At 38.6% G+C, this 13,435-nt stretch overlaps 1 protein-coding gene across 2 annotated transcripts in view; it reads right to left on the minus strand.

The window, feature by feature from the left end:
* SPATS2L (spermatogenesis associated serine rich 2 like) overlaps positions 1-13,435 on the minus strand; it is a 167,185-nt gene that overhangs the window by 134,434 nt on the left and 19,316 nt on the right. Inside the window, exon 2 of one of the 2 annotated variants that reach the window (XM_047084682.1) lies at positions 10,127-10,176. The exons of the other annotated variant lie outside the window; for it this stretch is intronic. The gene's annotated coding sequence lies outside the window, so the exon portion shown is untranslated. The remainder of the gene's footprint in view (positions 1-10,126; positions 10,177-13,435) is intronic. 2 annotated transcript variants of the gene reach the window in all.

The following is a 13,435-nucleotide window of genomic DNA, read 5'->3' on the forward strand; positions in this document are numbered from 1 at the left end:
TGTTAAAGCAAAATTCTACAAAGTAGAAACACATATGGTCAGTATGGTAAGAACTCTGCAAACCTATTTACACTAAGAAATGCTGCAATCAGCTGAAGCTTTTCTTTGGATATGTTAACTTCTGGAGTAAATTAAGCCTTCTGTATCAATTCCTTCTGTACCACTGAGTTTTTACATTTTTCTAGGTTTTGGTTTCTCCAATCCCTTAGTTCTGATCATTCACCCTGTTCAGGTCTTTGGTAGCCCTTATCGCTAGTTGTAATTACTGTGTGTATTCACTTGGTTACCTGTGTCTTCATTGTATGGCTCCTCCACTAGAATATTAGCTCTGTGTATTGGAAGATCCCAATCTACTAAAGTTGGGTACCGATTCCTTGATCAGAGTTTATCTGACCCAATATATAATTCATCAATATACAGATCCCAGAAAGAACAGCCAGAATATATTCCTTCTTTCACCAAATACTAATTGAACATCCCTATGTACTGGCAATGGGCACAGCACTGGGCATACTGGTGAACGGAACTTACGTTCAGACAGCCGGTGGTCTATTATGGGTCTGGCTGAATATATCGGGTGCTATCTTGCTAAATCTTTGAGCAGACCACAGAGAAAGAAGAAGGAAAGAAGACATCGGTTCATTAATCAGAGTGCAAGCTCACAGAGGACAAAGCCATATCTCTCCTACTTCTTTGATTTAATCTCCCTTCACTCTTGGTTGCTCTAGGTAAGCAACGCATGCCTTCTTAATTGGCTGCCAGAGCCGTCTTCAAGATCTCCTTTCAGAAAGCTTTGCAAAAGTCCTAGAAACAATTTTGCTATTCTGGAAAATGTTAATGTTCAAGGTACTCCTTTGAAAGAAAAGGAAAATTCCTTTGAGATTTTTTTTTCCTCAGTAACAAGGAATGCAATTAGGCCTATACTTGGCACTTTGTCAGTTCCCAGAGCCAAGAGATCTCAGGGTTAGGAGAACAAAGCTACCAAGATGCTTTTGCTATTGACTATGGCTGACTCAAAGTTCAAGGGTTAAAGCCTGAGAATGTTTTACCCCTTGACTTGAATTTCCCATGTAAGTAACTTCCAAATACCAAAGCTTAGAGGAACCAGAATACAACAATCTTTTCCATTACTTTATTGAAAAATTATGTATGCTGTGATTTATTGCTAATGCTGGACTTTCAAAGCATTAGACAGGACACCTGCAAACTTTTGGACAGCAGCTGCCAATACAAGTTTAACATTTCATGGCTCAGCACTTAAAATATGATGAATAATAAATCATCCCTGTAACCAGCATGAGGCACTTGGTTGGTAATGTATTGAGAGTTGGTAAAAAAAAATGAACTATAGATTATGTTGTAACTCAGCATTTTGGAAAATGGAGGCTAAGTAAAATGGTGATTGCTATTAATGTCTCTCTTTCTTAGTGGTACACTTTCTCTTCTTAAGAAATTTTTTTTTACAGAAGGACCACGTCACTGTGTACTAACAATAAAAACCCTGGTGATTTCAGATGTATATATGTGCTTGAGAAACAAAGAATCTTGGAACTCTTTATAGGTTTATAGTAAATGATGCAAATGGGACAATACTCAATTTAGGACCTATCAGGGCAATGTTTGAAAGTGATGTTTAACTTGTTTTGGAAGATATTCATCAGTTTTTCGGGCATATATTTTTATCATTTCCATTCTTGAAATATTACAAATAGTTGCTTAAGCTCTGGCAGAACAAATGGTACTTATGAAATACTGGTTTGGTGTGAGGAATGGCTATAAACATACTGTTTAAGAATGGCTGTGATGTATTCAAATATATTTTAATAGGTGCCCAAGAGAAAAAAGTTAAGGTCCTTCAATAGTGTGATGAGTTGCTGACAGCACACAGATCCTGTGCTCCTTTCTTACCATCTTTCCGCTTTGGCATAAAATTTCAGGGCAAGTCAGGCAGTCAGTGAAGAGAACATAGGCATTAGGAATGATAAGGTGGATTTAATACCTTGTTTCTAACAAGAGGTCAAGCAGTAGCTAAAGGCAGACACGGAGTCAAACCCTAGAGAAGTAGCCTAGGCAGAAGGATGGCCCTTGGGACCTACACAGCAATTACCACGTCAATGAAAGTGAGTTCAAGGTCAGTGTCCACCCAAAGAAGAACAAGAGAAGCAGCGCAGGCTCAATCAGGTGTGTTGACATTTGTTAAAGAAATTGCTCATATATAATTTCATACTTATACTTGATTCTTTTTATGTAAATTCCTTAAAGAAAATTGAGTCATCAGCAATTATTGAAATACTACTACCAATTGTAGGTGGAAGCTCACTGGGATCCCTGATTTTCTTTTTTTTTGAAAAAAATTTTAAGTTTATGTATTTTGAGAGAGAGAGCATGCACGCGCACAAGCAGGATAGGGACAGAGAATAAGAAACCCAACCAGGCTCTCTACACTATCAGCATGGAGCCTGACGTGGGGTTCCATCTCTCAGGACCGTGAGATCATGACCTGAGCTGAAATCAAGAGTTGGATGCTTAACTGACTGAACCACCCAGGGGCTCCAGGGATCCCTGATTTTCTGAGATGGCCGAGGGCATATGAGACTAGACCTCCCGGGAATGCTGTCTATACTAGGTGATGCTGTCCCGTCACCCAAGGATGACTGGTCAAAAGTGGTCAGTCAACCAAAATTGGATGAATTAGATTCTCTCTTCCAAGGGCCTCAAACCTGGAAGCATGAAACAGAGGACAGAGGACATCAGTGCTTGGTCACACTAACAATATCTTAGAGAAGGGGGACACAGAACCCTATGTTGTGATTACCACAGCTTCCCTGGTCACGGCCCTTCATGCAGTTTCATGGTTCCTCCCTTCCTTCAAGTCTGTGAGACACCCCAGGATACTTCCAATAAACAATATTAAAATAATTGGGAATTTTGTTTAAGCTAGTCAGTCAGTTTCTGTAGCTTCCAATCAAGGAATCTTGTAGGTTAAGGACATCAGCACTTTAATAAAAAGTTACATTTCATTAAAAGAGAAGTATAAGAGACATGATCATAATTGGTCACATTTGTAGGAAACTCTACATTTTACAGATGCTCTCATACATGATCTCTGTAAGGGTTGGAGAAGGGCTGCTATTATCACCCTCATGATAGAGAAAAGGCAATGCAGCTCAGAGAGGGTAGCACCTACATGCTGTGGGGCCTGGCTGCTGGCAAGAGGCAGAACCAGGCTTAGAACCCATGTCTCCTGACTGCTGGCAGTGCCCTTCCCATTGCAACCCATGACTTATACGCCATCTAGCACTTTCTATCACTTATGCTATGGGAATGCCTACTGGATGGTAATCAACTTTTTTCTTAACATACCAGACCCTAATTAAAAGGATATGTTTAGGGGCTCCTGGGTGGCTCAGTTGGTTAAGTATCTGACTCTTGGTTTCGTCCCAGGTCACGATCTCACCGTTCGTGAGTTTGGGCCCCACATCAGGCTGCACGCTGACAGCATGGAGGCTCTCTGGGATTCTCCCTCTCTGTCTCCTCCAATCTCTCTGTCTCTCAAAATAAATAAACTTAAAATGAAAAAGAAAAAAGGTTAGGTTTATACAAAGAATACAAGCAAAATAGAAAAATGGAACTATTCTGAGCTCTTCTACTCCAACTCCAACTCAGGCTTGAGAAAAGTTTTAATAAAGTAAAATATATAAGGTATTGCCTTGGTGTTGATATTTGCCAACAAAAAAACATTAGGGCTCGGGCGCCTGGATGGCTCAGTCGGTTGAACATCCGACTTTGGCTCAGGTCATGATCTCACAGTTCGCGGGTTTGAGCCCCGCTTCAGGCTTTGTGCTAACAGCATGGAGCTTGCTTTGGATTCTCTGACTCCCTCTCTCTGCCCCACCCCTGCTTACATGCGGTCTCTCTCAAAGATAAGTAAATAAACATCTAAAAAACCATCAGGCCTGAGAGGTGCCTCCTTTTGGGTAGCAAGCTTACCATCTTCTACATATTTTAACTATTAGCAGGAAATGTCCTTTGAACTACACGGCAGTGGTGTTCAAGATGTTTTCAACATGTATCTTCAAATATGTGTGGTTGTTTATTTATAATTCATACACATATATTATTATATTAACATGTTATATACCTTATAAACATGAACAAAATAGAAAAGGACAGATTTTGCTAATCATGATTATCTCAAGGCAAATATACACAGGACAAGGTTAAGGATCAATTAACCACAGTGAACATAAATCCACATGTGTCCCAAGTAATTTATAGTTTTCGTGGCTAGATTCTTAGAAGATCTGATTAGATGGTCACAGTCATCACTTTGTAATGTGGCTGACAGAGTTCATGCTCAACTCGGTCATTTTCTTGTTGCCTGCAATATGAAAACTGTCTTCCATTTATGGAAATTCTTTATAGAATCTTTTAAAGAGTGTGTTCGTTTGTGAGGGTTTGTTAAAACTAAAATATAGAATTTGCAACTCCAGTTAAAACGGCATGATATATTTCACAAAATAACCCAAGTAGAGGAACCAGCAGGGAAGTCGCTGTGAAGGGGGTGGCCTCACCTCCCTCTCTCCAGGTGATAACTGATCACCTGACATGTGGGCCCAGGGACGATGCCAGTGTCAGTACAGTCACCATCAGTTATCATAATGTTTCATGAAAGCAAAATGAATCTAAATGAAAGTTCTAATCAATTTCTTTTCCACCCAAATGATTCTTCTCAAGAGCTCCCCAGGGTGTATATTCCACTTGGAGGCCACTTTGCCATGAAACAAAGCAATAGTTTATTTCTAGAGCACCTTATAATTACAGGAATCTCTAGGCCTAAAACTATGCAGGACAAGGGACAAACCAACTCAGGCCACAAATGAAGTTATTTTGCATTAAAAAAAAAACTTTTAAGATTATGAACTATAACTCACAACCAGAAAAGCACATAAAACATTAATGTTTGATGCAGTGTGCTGTACATTGTAACTACCAGACCAGTAAAAAAACAGGACCTTGTTAGGACCTTGCAAGCCCTCCAGGTCCTTTCTCTTCCCTAGCACACCCTCCTCGAAGAGGTAACCACTATCCTAATTCTTTCAGTAATAAATTCCTTGTTTCTCTTTATAGTTTTAGCCACTTATGTATGTACCCCTTAGCAACAGAGTTTAGTTTCTTCTGTTTTCACACTTCATATAAATAGAATAAGATTGTTATATATTCTTTTGTATATTCTTCCTTTCAACATCCTGTCTGTAAGATATATCTGTGTTAATGTGTATAGCTCTAGTTTATTCTTTTTTACTGATGTGTAGCTTTCTATCTTACAATCACATCTGCAGTTTATTCAGCCATTCTGCTACTGAGAGGTATTTTGGATGTTTCTAATTTGAGATGAATACAAGCAATGCTACTAGGGACATATTACACCTGCCTCTGGATGCTCATGGGTATACATGTGTCTAGAATACATATATACATGCACATGCAACTGTGCACAAGTGAAACTGCTGAGTCCTAACATAGTTAAAAACCCTAATCACAGTCCCTGATTTCAAACTATACTACAAAAACTACAGTCATCAAAACAGTATGGCATTGGTACAAAAAACAGACAGAAAGATGGGACAGAATTGAGAGACCAGAAATAAACCTGCACATATACAGACAATTCATTTATGACAAAGGAGCCAAGAACATACAATGAATAAAGGACAGTCTCTTCAATAAATGGTTTTGGGAAAACTGGACAGTCACATTCAAAAGAGTGAAACCAGATTACTGTCTTAAACCATACACAAAAATTAGTTCAAAATGGATTAAAGACTTGAATGTAGTACCTGAAACTGTAAAATCCTAAAAGAAAACACCGGTGGTAAGTTCCATGACACCTTTGTGAACCTGACTCCAAAGGCAATGGACACAAAAGCAAAAATAAGTGGGACTACATCAGAGTAAAAAGCTTCTGCACAGCAAAGGAAACCATTGTCTAAATGAAAAGGCAACCTACTGAGTGGGAGAAGGTATTTGCAAACCATATATCCAATAAGGGGTTAATATCCAAAATACACGATGAACTTATATAACTCAACAACAAGAAAAAACCAAACTCTATTATAAAATGGGGATCTGAATAGAGATTTCTCCAAAAAAAGACATCCATATAGCCAAGAGGTACATGAAAAGATGCTCAATATCACTAATTATCAGGGAAATGCATTTCAATACCACAATGAGATATCACCTAATACCTGTTAGAATGGTAATTATCAAAAAGACAAAAAACAACAAGGGTTGGAGAGGATGTAGAGAAAAGGGAACGCTTGCATACTGTTGGTAGGATTGTTAATTGGTAGAGCCACCATAGAAAATAGCATGGAGGTTCTTCAAAAAAATAAATAGAACTATCATATGACCCAGCTATTCCACTTCTGGGTATTTATCCAAAGAATACATAAATACTAATTCAAAAAGATAATATGCACCCTTATATTCACTGCAGCATTATTTACAATAGTCAAGATATAAAACCAACTTATGTGTCTGCAAATGAATGGATAAAAAAGATGTGGTCAATTTACATAATGGAATGCTATTCAGCCATAAAAAGAATGAAATCTTGCCATCCACAACAACATGGATGGATCTTGAGGTTATGATGCGAAGCAAAACAAGTCAGATGGAGAAAGAGAAATGTCATATGACTTCACTCACATGTGGAAACTAAAAAAACAAAACAAAACAAAACAAAACAAAAAACAGAAGAAAAAAATAAAACAGACCAAAAACGCACTCCCAGATACAGATAATAGACAGAGAGGAAGATAATACCAGAGAGGAAGGAAACTGCGGTGGGTGAAATGATGATGAGGGTCAACTGTATGGTGATGACCTGTAAACTAGTCCTGTCGTGTTGGTCACTTTGTGGTGTACACAGATGTCAAATTATAAACTGTACACCTGAAACTTATATTTTATTTTTTTGAAACTTCTACTTAAAAAAAAAGAAAAGAAAATAGAGATTACTACAGCTTATAAACAAAACCCAAAAACAAAATACACCTAAGGGAAGGTAATTCTAGTGCATCTCTTGGCAATCAATTTTAATATCAACTAATTCTTCCGTAGCCATGATGAAAGCTCATTAAATTACTAGATTTATCTTTCCCTGGATTTTCACTCCTGCACATTCGTTAGGTTTGAACCACAATATTAAATACATTTAACTCTGTTAAAAAATAGTTTGAAAATTTCCAATGAATTTATTGAGGCCAATTCCCTCAATACCCACCCCCTCATATATATATATATTTTTTTATATATTATAATCACATTTTTCACTTTAATGAGGGCAAACATTATATCTACAAAAAGTTCATTCAAATTTTAAAGCAATTTTGCACCAAAAGGGTTCAAGTTAACACTCATATTGATCAAACATGAAAAGCCAAAAATATTAATTCTATAGTCAAACTGAGGAATACAAATACAAGTAAGAGATGAATTCCAACTTTAGAATCTCCAATGTTTCATAACTATCATGAATGATCTCCAAATTGAGTGCGTAAACGGGGCATGCTTAGATGACAATATTGCGGCACTAGCAAAATCGTCCTGCTCATCAGTCTCCCATTGTCTTATTGACCATAAACACAGTAGCTAACATTTGCTGTAGCGCCAGGTACTTTCTGCATATTAGTTCATATACAGTGCTATTTTAATCCTCAAAACAACTCTATGAGATAGGTACATAACCCTATGTAATAGGTCCCAATTACAAAAGGAAGCTGAGACACAGAGAGGAAAGTAACCTGACCAATGTCCATGGCTGTAAGTAGTTGAGTTAGTCATCCAAACCAAGCCTCCCGGTGTCTCAGTCCAGACCCTACTACGCTGCTTGGCAACACATTTATTCATTTTGTTGTTGTCACTGTTGGCCTTGTGATTATTTTGATAACACCAAGAATAGTTCTCTAAGACAAGAGCAAAATGTGTGAACCAATAGGAGGGCGGGGAAATCTATGTACACTTGTTTTGATTTATGAAAATTTTGTGAAAATGACTGTAACCAAGCAACTCTAACTCTGGGAGAAGTAATTAAGAAATGAATTAAGGGATTCAATGGATACCCAAATTAGTCATCAGAGCTCAAAGATCTGGAGTTCTGGTCTATATCCAGCTTTGGCACTTGCATCCAAAATAAACACGACCAGATAAGTACCACAAGCTCACAATTAAAATGGATTTATATGGCTTATGTGTCCACATGGGAGAGCCTCTTCCTAATTGAATTCGGACACCTCTTCAGTTATTGTGGGCTTCATTTGCCATCTTCCTACTCTTTTGTAACTGCTGGCAATAGGATTATACTGAGGGAGAAATCATTTCAATCATTGATGTCTGCAGAGCGAGCATAAAAAGATAAAAGAAAAGCCTGTGAACTGTAATTAGAAAATTCCTTAAGTGTGCTCATGTGACATATGTTTGAGACTATGACCAACTGGCGAGGCGAGTTACAGAATGGATGTCCAATGTCACTGTTCTGGGATAAGCAGCCAGTAAAAGTAGTGTCCCAACATGCGATTAGAGTAATCTTTTGCAGGCCGAAACATTCCTGCTTTCTACCTCTAATATGATTAGTGACAGACAGCTGGAGGCATCTCATTCTCCTGACAAAAATATGATCAGAATTGTTTTCAATTGGTATATCTTTCCATCAAGCTGTTTGTTGCCTTCCAGCAAAATAATCAGAGTTTCTGATTATTTGGTATGTTCCAAGAAAACAGTAATTGATTGTGCCCTTGCTTGTCTGATAGGGAGAAGGCTGCCAGAATTTACATAGTAACTCTTCAGTTGCCTAACCCAAAGAAAAACTAAGCAATGTGTGTATGTGTGAGCATGTGTGTGTGCGTGTGTGTGCGCAACAGAGTGAGAGAGAGAGAGCCAATAGTTTCCATAATAATTCTCTTTGAACAACTATAAACAAAGTGTTTTCCATGGTGATTCAGATTTCAAATATGAGGAGTAAAAGTATTCTATTCCACTCATGGAAAACCACCAACTCCCACCAATGTTAATGGCTCTTTTCAAAAAGTTACAGTCACCTTAATACTGAAATTTCAGGGTTATAGAAAAAGAATCAAGTTCAGATTAACAATATTCAGGTGCAATAAGACCTCATTCATTTGGACTACCTCAGTTTAGAATCTACAATCATTTGACAGTTGTCTGGACCAGTGATGATCTTTTCACAACAGCTTGCTAAGCAAATTAACTTAAACGAGCAAGACTGCTGGGGGGAAAATAAAAATTCAGGTAAAGTATGATGAATCAAAAATAACAACATGCTTCCTGTACAGCAAGCAATTTTCATGAACCCATTAAAATACCAGTGACTGATAACCATAATAATTACCATTTAATTGTCAATCTTATATAGCTCACATTACATACATGAGCTAGAACTATCCCAACAACTCTGCAAGATGTATATAATTATCCCCATCTCAGAGAGGAGGAAACTGAGACTCAGAGAAGCAGGTAACACACAAAGACATAACCATCACCAGGCAGCCGAAGCAGTATGCAAAGCCACGTGGTCTGGCTCAGAAGCCTGTGTCCTTTCACCCCAACTCAACACTGAGTCAGCACTGAAGATTGCAAGTCAGACTTCTAGAGTCACTGGAGCAACTTCTTCAATAACAACAACAACAACAACAGCAGCAGCAAAAATAGCGATCACTGCAAGGAGGGCTAGCTAGGCAGTCTGGCTCCAGAGCCCGCCACTCTTAACCATAGTTCCTTTCTACATCACAAGGGCATCTATAAAATACCCTTTGGTGCGTTGAAATATTTTACATGCATGACACTACTCTGAAGAGATCCACAGAAATGCCAATGGAGGTGGTGAAGGGGGATGCAGGGGAGGTAGGAGTGCCTTGGGTCCACTTCCCCTCCCCCACACCCCATCATGAGTGACTTTAGTCCACCCATCTATAAACAAGAACTGGTGTTGAGATCCTGAGAGACTGATAAGGCTGTGAGGAGGCTTCTGGGAGTCTGCAGAAGCCTCTGGTGGTGGGCAGTGGAGGAGCACACGGAGAGGGGAAGGAACATCTCTACTTACCCAACTATCCACAGAGATATTCCTGAAAGCAGCCTGCGTTTCGGAATGCTCTAGGAAAAAAGTAAATTTGGGAGGTCAGATCTCACATTTAGCAGCCACACCACCCATTTCCATCACATCCACATCCAAGCACAGGATGTGGAGTCAAGCAGACATGGAACTGGTCCTTACCTGTGACTTAAGAGCTACTAGGGAGAGCAACCTCTCTGTGTCTCAGTTTACTCAACTGTAAGATGAGATAATAACAGTACCCTCCTCACAGAGTTGCCGTAATTCGTACCATGAATTCAAAACACAACAGTGCTATTTTAACAAGTACAAGAGCTAACATTTAAGGCTTGTTTAGACAGTGCCTACCACTTCTCTAGGGCTTCAAATAAGCTAACTCTTCAACATTTATCACTGGCCTTCTGCAGATGTAGAAAGTGAGGCACTGAAAGGACAAATCATGTTTCGTAAAAGTATCCCTGGCAAGTGGTGGGGTGGGGACATAGGACCATCTGGCCTCTGAAGCTGGATAGTGATATCCTGCCTAATTTATTACAAGTAAATGTTATCTATTGTTATTATTGCTGTTATAATATTCTCCTCTCCGACCCCAGGGAGCTCACCATTTAGCTAGTAACCACTTAGGCACAGAGATAGGTGCCAGGGTCATAAGTCAACCAACCAATCACTCACTAAGTCAACAATCTCTTCAAGTGTTCCCTGAAAATCCCTGTGTACCTGATGCTCTGTTAAGTACCATGTGGGACTTCAAGGGCTCTGGTCATTGACCCTGCAGTCAGATAAACCTTCACGAAGCAAATGGGGAATGACAACAAGAAGGAAGCATAGAAAGGACAGGAGAGGGTGGTGTCAGGACACTGGATGCCGTGTCTGGCTCTGGCACTAGCTTTCTTGGTGGCCTTCCCCAAGTCAGCTGACCTCACTGGGTTTCATCTTTAAATGAGTTCTTAGCCCAGAGATTCTTAGCCCAAAGTTCTTAGCCCAGAGGTTCTTAAGCTCAGAGATTCTAATTTACAATTCTATTCTCTCCTTCAATTTGACTTATTTTCTCCCAACAGTCCATTTTTGAGAGAATACATTATAACCCTTCATTCATCCAACAAACATTGACTGAACACAATGCCAGGCACTGTGAACAGTGCTCAGGATATTAACACAAGGCTTGGCTTAACATTTTGTAATTAGCTCTGTGAGCATGATCCAGTCCTATCATGGAAATCTCAGGGAAGATTGCAGCCCTGAGGACAGCAGCACATGCCCATTCTTCCCAATGTGAACCTTGGGAGTGGCTCCAATGAATTTTGCACCAATCCAAAATCCAGGGTCCCACACTGGGCAAGAGGGTGCCATGCTAAGTATGATGGGGAAGATAAGAATCTCTATGAAAAATAAGGCAGAAACTAGACCAGTGAAAGGGGGCTGAGGGTTAGGTTTGTTTTCTAAAAGTAAGTGCTGTATGCAATAAACCAAAGAGATGAAAACTGTTGATACTTTACTTGACTTTATTAATGTATACTAATGGCCACTTTGATAGCAATCTTTTTTTTTATGTATGTGTGTGGATACCATGTATGTTTGCACATGTGACTGCTTCTTCGAGAAGCATTTATTTTGACACAAGGTGCTACTGACTTTATTTAAAGATAAGTTCATCACACTTAACTATGTTCGCTTTCACAGAAACTCCTTGGAGGGGAATAATTCCATGAGTATAAAACTTCCATTGAAAAGAAACTGATTTTAAAATGTGCTTTTCAAACTTTTGACAAAAACAATTTCTGACTTTATTTATGAACTAAAAAAGGTAAACACTGCTGTGGAGACAATTTAATGAATAATATGAGTTGTCAAATGAGCTATTAAATATTTACAGATATAATTTTAGCAAAGACTTTTAAACATACTTCAAAATGTCCATCAACCTTTAAGTAGCATTTTGGTAAATTCTACCTCCCACCACAACAGAAGTCAACACAAGATGTTTACGGTTCCATTATTATTATTATTATTATTATTATTATTATTATTATTATTTAGAGAGAGAGAGTATGTACATGCATGAGCAGGGGAGAGGGGCAGAGGGAGACAGCAAAAGAATCTTAAGCAGTTTCCACGCTTAGTGTGGAGTCCGATGCAGGGCTTGATCCCATGACCGTGAGATCATGACCTGAGCTGAAATTAAGAATGGGACACTCAAATGACTGAGCCACCCAGGAGCCCCAAGATGTTTGTGGTTCTTAAAAAAAAAAGCTATGATGGTATGCTTTGCAGGATGGTTAAATATTTTCAGCATATAATTTTAGGTGGCAAAAAAATGAGATAACATATAAAAAAATGTATCATTTTGATAGGTTTTCAGGTAAAGTAACCTGTCCATGGCATTCTACAGAGAATTTGGTTCCTAAATTGGCCCTGAAAGAGATTCCAAAAATGTTTTAAGCAATGACAACATTGTTGGAGTACATGCATAAATGTCAAAGATGACAACTCTGAGGAACAATACTCTCTTGGATATATAAATTATAGCTTTCTTAAGCTTGGAAAGAAAAAAATTAGAAATTTAGTAGTGATTATTCCTGAGTGAAGAATTATGGTGTTTCTTTTTCCTTTTTCTTTATAATCCCTCTACTTTCCAAACTTCCTATAATGAGCGTGTGTTACTTGAACATTTTGAAAAAAATAAGTTTTTTCAAGTTCATGATATGTTATGGAAAATTGCCTGATATGAAAAGTGAAAAGGCTTTGGGATCACACAAACTTGGGTTCAAATCCCTTTTTAGTTTGGTGCCCTCAAATGAGCTACTCAGCAGACCAAGTTTGTACATAAAATGGAAATGATAACACATGCCTTGAAGTACCATGTTGCCTACTAAAGGTAAGATATATTGTAATTGCTTAGCACAGAGTAGGAGCCCAGTGAATGATAATCACTCTTCCATCCAGAGCACACAAGGAAGAAAGGCCTTCCTGATAACAGTAAATAAATTGTTGGTGTTTATAAATTGTATTTCAGCCATTTGTTTATAGAAACATTGAGAGTTTTTAACAGGTAATTTTCAGAAATCTTCTGATAGTTAAACGTTCAGAAGAAAAGTAGGAACGGGTTTATATCCTACCCTCCTTTCTATCACAATTATTAGGGTCTTACAATCTAAAACTCTTGGGTTCACTTGCACACGCCACTATGCTATGTTCAGAAATCCTCTGGTTGGGATGGGAGTTGAGAGAAGGGTTAAGGCGGGCCCAATGGAGCACAGAGAAACCACAGCTATCACAATCAAGATCTTTTCCATTTTGTCA

Source organism: Lynx rufus, unplaced genomic scaffold (assembly GCF_022079265.1).
Source record: "Lynx rufus isolate CCGP_SWC_20201006 ecotype Redwood Valley unplaced genomic scaffold, mLynRuf1.p SCAF_2, whole genome shotgun sequence".
In the NCBI taxonomy this organism is placed as follows: Eukaryota; Metazoa; Chordata; class Mammalia; order Carnivora; family Felidae; genus Lynx; species Lynx rufus.